The sequence below is a fragment of the Epinephelus fuscoguttatus genome, linkage group LG15 (assembly GCF_011397635.1).
Source record: "Epinephelus fuscoguttatus linkage group LG15, E.fuscoguttatus.final_Chr_v1".
NCBI lineage: Eukaryota > Metazoa > Chordata > Actinopteri > Perciformes > Serranidae > Epinephelus > Epinephelus fuscoguttatus.
In genome coordinates this window covers 39728588-39740795 of record NC_064766.1, presented here as the reverse complement: position 1 = coordinate 39740795, position 12208 = coordinate 39728588, and the positions used below count along the sequence as shown (strand labels likewise).

The 12208-nt window shown below is 42.9% G+C and overlaps 1 protein-coding gene across 3 annotated transcripts in view; it reads right to left on the bottom strand.

Annotated features, from left to right (window-relative positions):
* Positions 1 to 12208, bottom strand: part of efr3a (EFR3 homolog A (S. cerevisiae)) — a 578128-nt gene that overhangs the window by 41791 nt on the left and 524129 nt on the right. The gene's annotated exons all lie outside the window — the stretch shown is intronic.

The following is a 12208-nucleotide window of genomic DNA, read 5'->3' as shown; positions in this document are numbered from 1 at the left end:
AGCGTGATGACATTCTGTCTTTTTTTAAGGTAACTAAAAGCTTCACGATTCAAAAGGTGAGTATTTACTGACATATTTAGGTCATAGAACAAAATGTAACTAGAATTACTGCCCTGCGGTTTTATGACTCCATGCACCAGTCAAGTTTATGATATAGTTTACGTCAATGCCTGTGAAAACATGGATGCTTTACACACATTGCCCCCCGACAGCGCAGTAGATCTATACAATCAGCACAGTTTCAAGGTGGACACCCAAGATTAGTGTCACCAATTCAGTATCAGACCAGATATTTCCCCTTCTGTTCCTGAGATATGACGCTGAGTAAAAAAACATATTTTGAGAGGTCATGCTGATCTTGACCTTTGACCACAAAATTCTAATCAATTTATTCTTCAGTCCAAGTGGATGTTTGTGTCAAATTTAAAGAAATTCCCTCAGGTGTTCTTGAGATATCATGTTCGCAAAATTGAGACAGACAAGGTCACAGCCACCTTGACCTTTGACCACCAAAATCAAATCAGTTTATCGAGTCCTTCTAAACGTTTGTGACAAATTTAAAGACAGTGTTTCTGAGATGTGACATTCACCAGAATGTGATGAATGGAAGGTCACAGTGACCTTGACCTTTGACCACCAATAACTAATCTCTTCATCATTGAGTCCAGGTGGACATTCGTGCCAAATTTAAAGAAATGCCCTTGAGACATCATGTTGACAAGGATGGGACGGACAGACGTATGTACAGCACAGGCCAAAAGTTTGGACACACCTTCTCATTCAATGCGTTTTCTTTATTTTCATGACTATTTACATTGTAGATTCTCACTGAAGGCATCAAAACTATGAATGAACACATGTGGAGTTATGTACTTAACAAAAAAAGGTGAAATAACTGAAAACATGTTTTATATTCTAGTTTCTTCAAAATAGCCACCCTTTGCTCTGATTACTGCTTTGCACACTCTTGGCATTCTCTCCATGAGCTTCAAGAGGTAGTCACCTGAAATGGTTTTCCAACAGTCTTGAAGGAGTTCCCAGAGGTGTTTAGCACTTGTTGGCCCCTTTGCCTTCACTCTGCGGTCCAGCTCACCCCAAACCATCTCAATTGGGTTCAGGTCCGGTGACTGTGGAGGCCAGGTCATCTGCCGCAGCACTCCATCACTCTCCTTCTTGGTCAAATAGCCCTTACACAGCCTGGAGGTGTGTTTGGGGTCATTGTCCTGTTGAAAAATAAATGATCGTCCAACTAAACGCAAACCGGATGGGATGGCATGTCGCTGCAGGATGCTGTGGTAGCCATGCTGGTTCAGTGTGCCTTCAATTTTGAAGGCACACCTTTTCTGCATCTTACAAAGACACGGCGGTTGGAACCAAAGATCTCAAATTTGGACTCATCAGACCAAAGCACAGATTTCCACTGGTCTAATGTCCATTCCTTGTGTTTCTTGGCCCAAACAAATCTCTTCTGCTTGTTGCCTCTCCTTAGCAGTGGTTTCCTAGCAGCAATTTGACCATGAAGGCCTGATTCGCGCAGTCTCCTCTTAACAGTTGTTCTAGAGATGGGTCTGCTGCTAGAACTCTGTGTGGCATTCATCTGCTCTCTGATCTGAGCTGCTGTTAACTTGCGATTTCTGAGGCTGGTGACTCGGATGGCTCACGTGTGCATGCTTGCGTGCGAGACCAGCAAAAGCACGTGAATACACATGAACGTGGTGCCCATGTCTCATGGTCTTGCACAAGTGCACACATGTGAGCGCGGTGCACAGAGGCTAAAACAGTCTAAAAAACAGAATTCAAATGATGTTTTTCCAAACAACTTTTTATGTCGGGGCTTCAGGACACTTGGATCACTACGGACGAGCAGTATGGAGATATTTTGTGGTTTCAATTACGTGTTTTTGGACGTGTGAATCTGGGGCGCCGTCAGCCTCCATTAGGTGGAGTTGTGTTGCTACCTCCTCTCCCCTTGGATCTCTGCAAGTGATGTGAGGACTCTAAAACTTCACCTGAGCCTCCCTCGGCATATGGGTGAGTAGATAATGGCTGAATTTTCATTTTTGGGTGCACTATCCCTTTAAGCTTGCATTAACCACAGACCCTATTTCAGGTATCTAACTTCAACCCCATTCAAAAAAACCCACTGATTTCTAGACGCGTAAATTAAAGCGCTAATTTCCAGGTTCAAGGACTCATTCCTGCAGCACTGTATAGCAGTCAGTACTATCATGACCAATACTGTTTTTTTTAGGCAGATAGTGATATAGATTGAAAAATATCAGACATTGATTTCTCAATCATTATCATTTGTTTTACATAAAACACACAACAGTAGTATTTTTAATGAGGACCCCTTAGATTTTCCTAGATATTTAGTGCAAAGAGTGCAAAGATATTTTATCATGTAAAAATAAACGTCACTTCTTTCAGGTGCAGAATCTTTGTAATGGAGACACAGTATTGAGAGAAACTTGAACATATCTTTCACTTTTCTGACCTTCAGTTTCTTATCACTTACCGGCTGCAGATATCATCAATGTATATGAGCCAATACTGGTTGATATATTAGCCCGGCCTGTCTACTGGTCCAGCTCTCATTGATACTAGCTCGCTCGCAAGTAGTATAAGTTCTCAGATTAGAGTTAACAGAGACTGGCATATTAATTACAAATTAATTTTTGTTCTGTAACAACATGGGATTTAATACAGAGCAAAAATAATCTTTATATGAACATTCTTCAAGCTATAATCACAGAGCAGTTTACAGAGCTGCCTGCAGACACTTAGATAAAGAAAGAGATATAATCAGATCATTCAGAGGAGAATCAGATGTTTAAAACGCTTTAAAATGCAGGAAAATAAGAGGAGAAAATCTGAGACATCCCATCACTGATTTTAGAAAAAGGGCAGAAAAGGTGAGCGATCTGTTAACATGTAGTTAAACTTTGAGCTGAAGAGGTGAAGTCAAAGGTTTTATAAAACATCATGTTGGTGTTTAAGACATGCAGATGAGTGTGAGTGGCAGATGGAGGACGACAGATTCACTCATCTCTGCGAGAGCCAACCTGCAGCCTCGAGGTAAAACCATCTATTATGCATCTGCTGTTTACAGTACAGTACACACACACACACACACACACACACACACACACACACACCCATCTGCTTACAGCAAGAGAAGCTTCAAAAACATCTGTACTTATGACAGAAAAGGATCTAAAACAAAGAGTCTCCAGTCATGCTAGAGGCTCTGTGAGGCTGTAAGCACATCCTAACGTCAGCATGCTAACACGCTCACAATGACAATGCTGACATGTTAATCAGGTGTAATGTCTGCCATGTTCAACAAGGCATTACAGGGTGTTAACAACGCAACATTTACTAATTAACAGAAAGCACAGCTGAGGCTGATCAGAATGTCACTAGTTCTGCAGCTATTTTAGACATTTTGATCTGCTCCATTAATAAATATCTGTACCAATTTCATGAAAATCCATCCCATAGTTGTCAAGCCATTTTACTTGAAAATGCGATCGTCACTATGGCACTTAAGGAAAAGTGAGGTGATCATCACAGTCATTAGGATTCACTGCCTTGGGATCATGACTGTCCATCAGACAGATGTTGAAATTAAAGTTGGGTTGATTTCAGGTGTTGCCGGTCCAGTGTACGAGATTAAGTAGCCTACTTCAGCAACCTGTGCTGATGGTGTCACAGCCCAAAATCCAGCTCATATTGCATTAGTTATAAGCATTATGACAACGTGACTAACATATTATATTTATAGTGTGTGACAGGCCATGCTCAATTTACTGCTGATCTCCAGTTGGTGTCGGCAACATGAAGACCAAATTTTAGCAGAGGTGGGAGGGGGCAGAGCGGCTTGTTTACAGCATGTGCTGTCACTGGAAGTTAACTTTTTACCATCATTCATTTCTTACAAAAAACTAAACAAGACAATCTTTATTGCCAGGCAATTCACAACAATGCTGTAATGACTCAAACCATGCCAAGTGCTATCAAGAATACGACCTCCGCAGTTGTAAAAGCAACATCAGCATGCTGAATGTGCTGAGAGTCATTCTATAGTGTTATAAGCAGGGAAGAAAATTAATGTGTGGGATGTCACAACACATGAAGCTGCATTAAAACAGGATGACTCACACACTGATATTCACAGATCTTACTATATAATGATGAAAACTCTGTGTGTGTGTCTGTTCCACATTTTTCTCCTCACTGACTTGGTCAATCCATGTGAAATTTGGCACAGTGGTAGAGGGTCATGGGAGGATGCCAATGAAGCAATATTACATCAATTGGCCAAAGGGGGGCGCTATAGCAACCCATTGAAATGTCAAACTTTGAATGGGCATATCTCATGCCCCGTATGTGGTAGAGACATGAAACTTTGCACAGAGATGCCTCTCCTCATGAGGAACACATTTGCCTCAAAAACCTATAACTTCCGCTTATATAGATTTTCCACCATTTTGAATTTTTTGAAAAACACTTCAAATGGATCTCTTCCTAGGAAGTTTGAGCGATCTGCATGAAACTGGGTGAACATAATCTAGGGAGCAATATCTAAAGTTCCCTCTTGGCAAAAGTTGGAAAACTTCCTAAAACTGAGCTTCTATAAGGCAATGAATATTGCAGAGGGCGTGGCTCATCACATAAAGGTGTAGAACATCTCAAGGGTTTCACCCATCACCACGCAACTTTGTAGGCATATGACCACACATAATCTGAGGGGACCCCTCCATTATTGAGCCCATCAAACAAAATGGGGGCGCTAGAGAGCTCATTTCTTATCTAGGCCTAACCGCCATATGGATTTTTACTAAACTTGGTAGATATGTAGAACAGGACGCCTCAAGGTGACTGGAGAAATTTAACTCTAATTGGCAACTGGGTGGCGCTATAACAACAGAAAAATGCTTCAAAATGGCTAAAATGTGACCGATCGCTGTGGCTCCCCCTGTGGACCAATGTTGGTGTTGTTTCTAATGTTTGGTATGACTAAGTCATGGTATGGTATGCTGTACATAATCACGGAAACTGTCAGTGTGTCATTCTGTCAGTCAGTCATTCTGTCTGTCCCACGTTTTTCTACTCACTGACGTGGTCAATCTACTGTACTTTCAATAAAGCAATCGTACTATCAACTTCACAAACACTCTGTCTGAATACATTGCTCTTCTTAATGCGTTCAGTTGACTATTTAATCTGCAATTTCCTATGACCTGTATCCCAAACACACACCATGTGAAACTGTGCACTCAATGGGTATGGACTAGTATAAGCGAAGCAAATAAAAATCTATATCTTCTCATCAGAAAACCAGTTATTGGTCCTCTGAAAACAGCAAAACTTGTTTTAGATGGTCTGTACAAGCTTTAAGAATGAGAACCAAACAGATTTACATGAGAAAGTCAACAGGCGAAAACCTGCACAGACCGTGTTCTTCTATACATCATGAACACTGTTTTCTTTCCGTTCTTCCAGGACAGGTTATTGCTTTTCTCAGGAGGTCATCAGGAATGTTTCAGACATCCATCTCATCTGCCTGCTCTCTGACCTCAAGCAGCTTTCAGACGCCTTTCATCCACACAACCACAAATGCTTCATTCACGTCTGCAGTATTAAACCAGGCCCTCTGACCAGGTGCTGACATTAACCTTGTGTCCATCTCATTCAGAATGTTTTCTCTCCTCACACCCTGCCCCTGGACACGCACTCAACACATCCTCCATGTTTCTTCCGACTGTTTCTCACTCAGAGGCGTCTCCATTAACTGACGGGTTGATTAAACGGGCTGAGCTTTCTGTTTGAACGTCACATCAGTCAGAGCTGCAGGTCAGCGGCTGTTATTTGTTTTTAATGGAAAATAACTGAAAAATGCCAGCTATTAAAATCAGCTCATATCACAAGTATCAAAAAAGGTAACATTCTGATACGAATATTAAAAATTACAAGTTACAAAACTTAAACTATTTTATGGTATCTGTGGACAGATTGTGAGAATTTTTTTTATTCTTTGAAGAAAAGCGTCTGACTTGAAAGAAAAACTTTGTCTGTTTTAAAAGATATCTATGGAGACAAGGTTCTTGTGAATCTGCTTGTGTGTCTTTAACATTTAGGACCCTATTAAACTAAAGTGCTGTAGGTCTAGAGTGCGTGTGGGACGTGCATTTAGGGCGCGTCCAACTCCACTTTTCTGGTTAAATGGCGCATAATCTGGGTACAAAATAAGGCACGAGCTGCAAAGGGGTTGTGTTTAGTCCCTTAACTAATCATAGGTGTGTTTATAGTGTAACATGAATTCAGCTGATCTGAGTGTCATCGTTCATTCCCTATAAAAGCCAGGTGCGCCTGCAGGTGCACTGCTATTCACATGGCGGATGCAGCAAATTTGAGAGGCAAGTGGTTTCCTGCTGAGAGAAATGTAGTACAAGCAGTGACATCACTGCGGCAAATATTCTAGGACATTTAAACATTCATTCATTCATTAGTGAGAGAGGAAGGGTTCACCCTGGACAGGTCGCCAGACTATCACAGGGCTGACACACAGAGACAGACAACCATTCACACTCACATTCACACCTACGGACAATTTAGAGTCACCAATTAACCTGCATGTCTTTGGACTGTGGGAGGAAGCTGGAGCACCTGGAGGAAACCCTCGCTGACACGGGGAGAACATGCAAACTCTGCACAGAGGGGCCCCGGCTGGCTGTTGGATTTGAAACCGGTGAGGCAACAGTTCTAACCACTGCACCACCATGCCGCCACATTTAAACAGCCAAATAAAAAACTATAGTTATAAACGTGACAGTGGAAACAGAATTAAACTTTTAGCTTCTGAAATAATCAATGAAGTTACGCTGTGGACAGCGTCGGACAGCAGCTCTGCTCTGCTCTCTGCTACGTTCACTTTTTACAGAATGAAATTCATTCATTCATTCCTCATTAATAATGTAACATTTTATACACCTACACTCCACCAGTGTGGAGGGTATGCGTTTTGTGAACCTGCCTATGTAGGTGCATCTTACTACGTCAATTATGCGGCTGTTAATTAGCAGGAAAATTCGACACATTCTGACTTTAGACCAGGTTTTTGTTGGTCCGTGGCTGCTGCCTCGAAATAGCAATGCGCCAACAAAGTGCCTGACCACACCTCAGTTTATGACCTACATGCCCATGGGCGCACAGCTGAGTGCAAGTACATTTGCTATTTACCCAATGTGACTCCATTTGTTATACATGTAAAAATTTTGTAGATAAATATGCGAATGTTCTTAACACTGCCAGTCACCGGGCAGAAGTTAGTTTGATAATCGCTACTTGGACATGTTTTCGAGTCCGTATCAAGTTAAAGCTGGTGTTAAGCTTCAATATTGATTCACACAGTATCATGCATTTCCTGTACCATTTTCCTGGAACCTTGAGCAAGGTATTGAATCAAGTATCAGACTGAACGCATACTGTAACAGCACGATTGAAAAATCTGAAATGACACCCAGCCCTCACAAAAAACACTCAACGATGATTCATTTTAAAAATACTGTCACAGCAGCCATTTTAAACAGTCTGTCAGGACCGATACGAACAGAACAGGCATCAGTGAGATAAAGGCAGAGGAAAGAGGAAGGTGGCATTCTGAAAGAGAGAAGGAGGAAATTAAAGTGGAAAGAAGAAGTATAGAAAGACAGGAACAAGGGGAAAGAGAGGAGAAAGCAGAGGAGAGCGATACAGCAGATTGGAAGCTGGTTGTATGAGAACAGTTCTCCAACATGACGTCAATCCAAACCCCCAAAACCATCCTCCTCCCCTGTTAACCCCAATCCTTGCTATTTATAGTCTGAAGACGCTTCCTCCTCCTCCTCCTCCTCCCTGCAGGAGCACTGCAGGAGGAGAGCTGGTTTCACACACAGACAGGCAGATGAGAAGCACAGTGGCTGTTTAATGGAAAGGAAAAATTAAAGGCTGGACTGCAGTGATGAATTCAATCCTGTTCTGTTGCTTTCATAGCTTCAGCTGCACCTGCACAAAGCCTCAACAGTCATTTATATATTTACTGTTCTCAGTGTGGCTCAGTGGCCCCACTGCGTATGAAAGGATGATGTGAGGAGGTATGGCCTGGTTTGGTTTGGTTTGGTTTGGGCCGTCAGCCCAGCACAGCAGGGATTTGCATTTCCATTACAACAGGGATACCTGCTTGAAGGTGTGTCTTATCTGATGACGGCTTGTCTTAGATGACGGCGTTTAAAAGCAGCGGGCTGATTCACAGCTATTTTTCACACGTGTGTTTTTCCACAGCAGGGCAGGTAAAAGAAGTTTACCTGTTGGAGGTGAGCTGTTGTCAGAGGTGCAGTAAGAGCCTGTGGTCTGCAGCTCTTCATCAGCATCTCACTGTGGCTGTTTCTGATTTCACTTTCCTCCCTGCCGTATTATTAGACCAAACTTTATTGAAGAAAAGTCGCTAACAAAGTTCTGCTAATTCGGTGATTAACATATTAAACTTCCTGAAGATTCTCCACAATAAAAGTGCCCTGATATTTTGTTATGTTGATACTTTAATTCTGAAGCAGCAAAATAAGGAAATGTTAATTTTCCGAGCAGCAACTTCACACAGCTTCTAATGTGGCTGATAGCGGAGATGAAACAGTAAAATAAAGCAGATATCTAAAGTAAAAACAGGACGCAGGAGAGAAACTAAACTCCAAACCACAGAGATTCAGTTAGAAGCTACAGACGTACTGGGAGCTGAACACACAGAGACTTTTAAACACATTTTTTTCTCTGATCTCCTGCAGACAGAGTTGTGAACAAATCTTGCAACACAAGAGGGGTTGTCAGGGGTTGGCTGCGGTTGGTGAGACGTCACCGCTACCTGCTTAAGGGTGGGCAGCCCGGCTTTTAGACCTACTCCGGAAAAGGTCCATCTCTGGCTAAGCTTGGCATGATACAGCATATGTAAACTGACAATGGAAACGCAAATCTGCAAGGTAAGGCTTGACTCAGTGCGGCCCATAGGTGCACTGGAGAGGCTACACCTGAAATAACGTCAGCATACGTGGAAGTTAAGACAAATTTATGTCCCATTGGGAGCTAAAGATGCCCTCTATATTTTCTTGTGTTGGAGATGCTGCTAAAAACTAAAAGACTGTCTATGTTAGTCACACTCACACTGGAGAGTCAGTTTGTGACTACCTGCTGTATTCAGTAGAAACTGAGTACATATTTATCAGTCTCTACAGTAAAATATTTAGAGGCATACTATGGAAAATGAAATGAGCTGAACACATGACCTTTGAGTGTCATTTTTCAGAACGTCCTCCGTCAGGTCACAAATCTTCTCTTCCACAACACTCAGTCTTTTAGACACATCAGTGCTTTGGTAACTGGCTGGTTCACACAGCGGGCCAGCTTGTCCTCATCAGACACTCTAACATCTCTGCTCACTGGGTGTAAAAAGAAAGAAATAAAACACAAGTCACAGCAGGGTTTTTTTTTTTTTTCTGTCAGTGCAGCAGCTGATGTGGTGCTGCCTGGCCTGCAGGGGGCGCAGGATGCCAGTGAGTCACACACACAATAGCAGACTGGAAATGTGATGATGACACACTCAGTACAACTGCAGTCTTTAACGCTGGTTACTGGAGGCTGAGGGCAGGTGTTTGTGTGTGTCTGTGTGTTTGTGTGTGCTCAGCAGACATCATGTGTTGAGTGTTAGACCTGAGAGGAACCCTGACTGGGTGTCAACAGAGAGGGCAGGAGGTGTCGCTGGGTGAAACACAGGACTGTGGGATCGTCACAGACTGACGCAGGGCTGCAAACAGTTAACACTCAATCAATCCAGTGAATTATTCTGGTTAAAAAAGCATCAAAAATATGGACTACTGCCCATCGCAAGTTCCTGGAGACCAAAGCAATGTCTTCAACATGTTTATTTTGAAGAGAGAAATGCATCTTAATAATCTGGGGAATTTAATGATGAGTCTTGGTGTGATCCCAGATTCAGATCTAAGCTTCAGGTCTCACATTAACAAGGTGACAGAAGCATCATGTTTCCACCTCAGAAACATCGCTAGGGTTCGACCATTTCTTAATGAAAAGATCCAGAGAAATTAATTCATGTCTTTATTCCAAGCCGACTCCACTACTGTGACACACTTTTTACTGGCCTCCCAAAACACACCACTGACATACTTAAGCTCATTCAAAACTCTGCAGCTCGACGATTAACCAGAACCAAGAGGAGAGAGCACGTCAGGCCAGTCTGGGGTGCTCTGCACTAGGGATGGGCATCAATTTTCAGTTATCAATGATTGATTGTTAAGGCTTTTGATCGATCACAAATAATTTTGATCGATAGTCGCAGTGTTTCCCCTACAATGGCTGGCATAGGTCCGGCGAGTCGTCGTGCCAACGAGACCCTTCCGGCTGGCGAGCACGGCGGCTCGACGGGCCTACGTGACCCCCACCGGACCTATGCCAGGCAAAAAATCAGAAACAGACGGAGGCTCTCATCGCTCTCCAAAGCCTCGGTGGCTTCCCTTGAGGCCTCTGAAAACACTACACCGTTGAAAGACGGAGATTTTGCTGAAAACTGAAGCCTGCAACTCTCGCTGGCAACGGTTGTAAACACCCAGGGGTGAACTGCGCATGCGCGCCATTCTTCCTCTTTGGCCTGGGGGGATGAACCTCAAAACTGAGGCAGCTGCGCTCTCTTGCAGCAACAGTCTGCACTGCACTCTTTTGTTTTCTCTCTTTTGAAATACTCGCTTATCAATTAATCGATAATTGATCGTTAATTTTTTTGATGATCGAATAATGAATTTTGATCGTTTGCCCATCCCTACTCTGCACTGATTTTAAGCTCCTCCTCCTTGTGTACAGAGCCCTACATGGGCTGGGATGAAGGTACACTGCGAACTCCCTTGTTAACTATTTGCCTCCAAGAACACTGCGATCATCTGCTGCTGGTTTATTGGAGGTTCCCAGAAACAGCTGGAAGAAGATCGGGGGTTGCAGCCTTTGTCAGTGACGCCCCAAAGCTATGGAACACACTACCTTTAGATATCAGGGAAGCTAGCTCGCTAAATATTTTTAAAAGAAAGCTAAAAACATATCTGTTCACTTTGGCCTTTAACTCGCTCTGACTTTCCTCATACAGTTCAGCTCCTAGTTTTGCCGCACACTTTCTGTCTATAAGTTAACATCGCCTTGCTATCCTCAGCTATATATATCCTAAAAATATGCTCGAATAACAATGAAGACTGTTGTTTGGTTTCTCCCCGGTGCAGCTCTCTAAATCATAGTGAAAATGTAAATATGTGAAACTTTTCCTCCTGCTGGTGAATCTGGTATGCCGGTAAAGAAGTGCGTCTTCCTCCGAGACAGACAGCGACAGAGTGATTCACACTGAGAGACACTTTAATAAACCCTGGATAGAAAGAAGGAGCAGAGGGTTTGACCAACAGAAGAGACATATTGAAGGAGGAGACACACCTGCAGCGAAACACACGACTGCTTTAACGTGACAGCTTGAATACATGTAATAAAAGCAAGGACAGTATTACACACGTGAAGCCTGTTTAAAAATCCTGCTTTTCATGTTTCTTTGAGTTGCAAAAGTTCACATGACGTAAATGTCACCATTTTAACTGAGTGTCTGTTCTATGCAATAATCTGCCAGTGCTGCCCTCGTACATTTTGGAGCACATGAGGGAATGAGTGAGTAAATAAATCAGTGAGTGGGTGTCCATGAGTTGTCTGACTTCTACTTCTGTCTTCCTGTAAAAAACACAAACAAACAAAAACCCTACAACTGACCATCTCAGAATACAGGACAAAGCAATGTTCGTTTTGTCGTCAGGCTGTAGGCAGCCCTGGAAAATACACCAGCCACCTGCAGTCCTCTCTCTATCCTAAGCCCCTCCCACCAGCCAACTATGGACATATACATACTTCATAAAGTAACCGAGTGTTTCCCATACATTATTTTATCTTAGTTTGCTGTAGAGTTGCCCGCAGTTTATTTGCTCAGCCCCTTGTTACAGGAAGAGAGCAAGCAGCAGCTCAGGAGATGGATCTTCACTTGGCGGCTTTGGGATTTGAATTCAGCTAGCAGAATCCCCCCAGTGGGCTGGTGACTAGCGGTAGTGCCATGTCTACGCTGTGTAAAGGCATCAACAGAAAG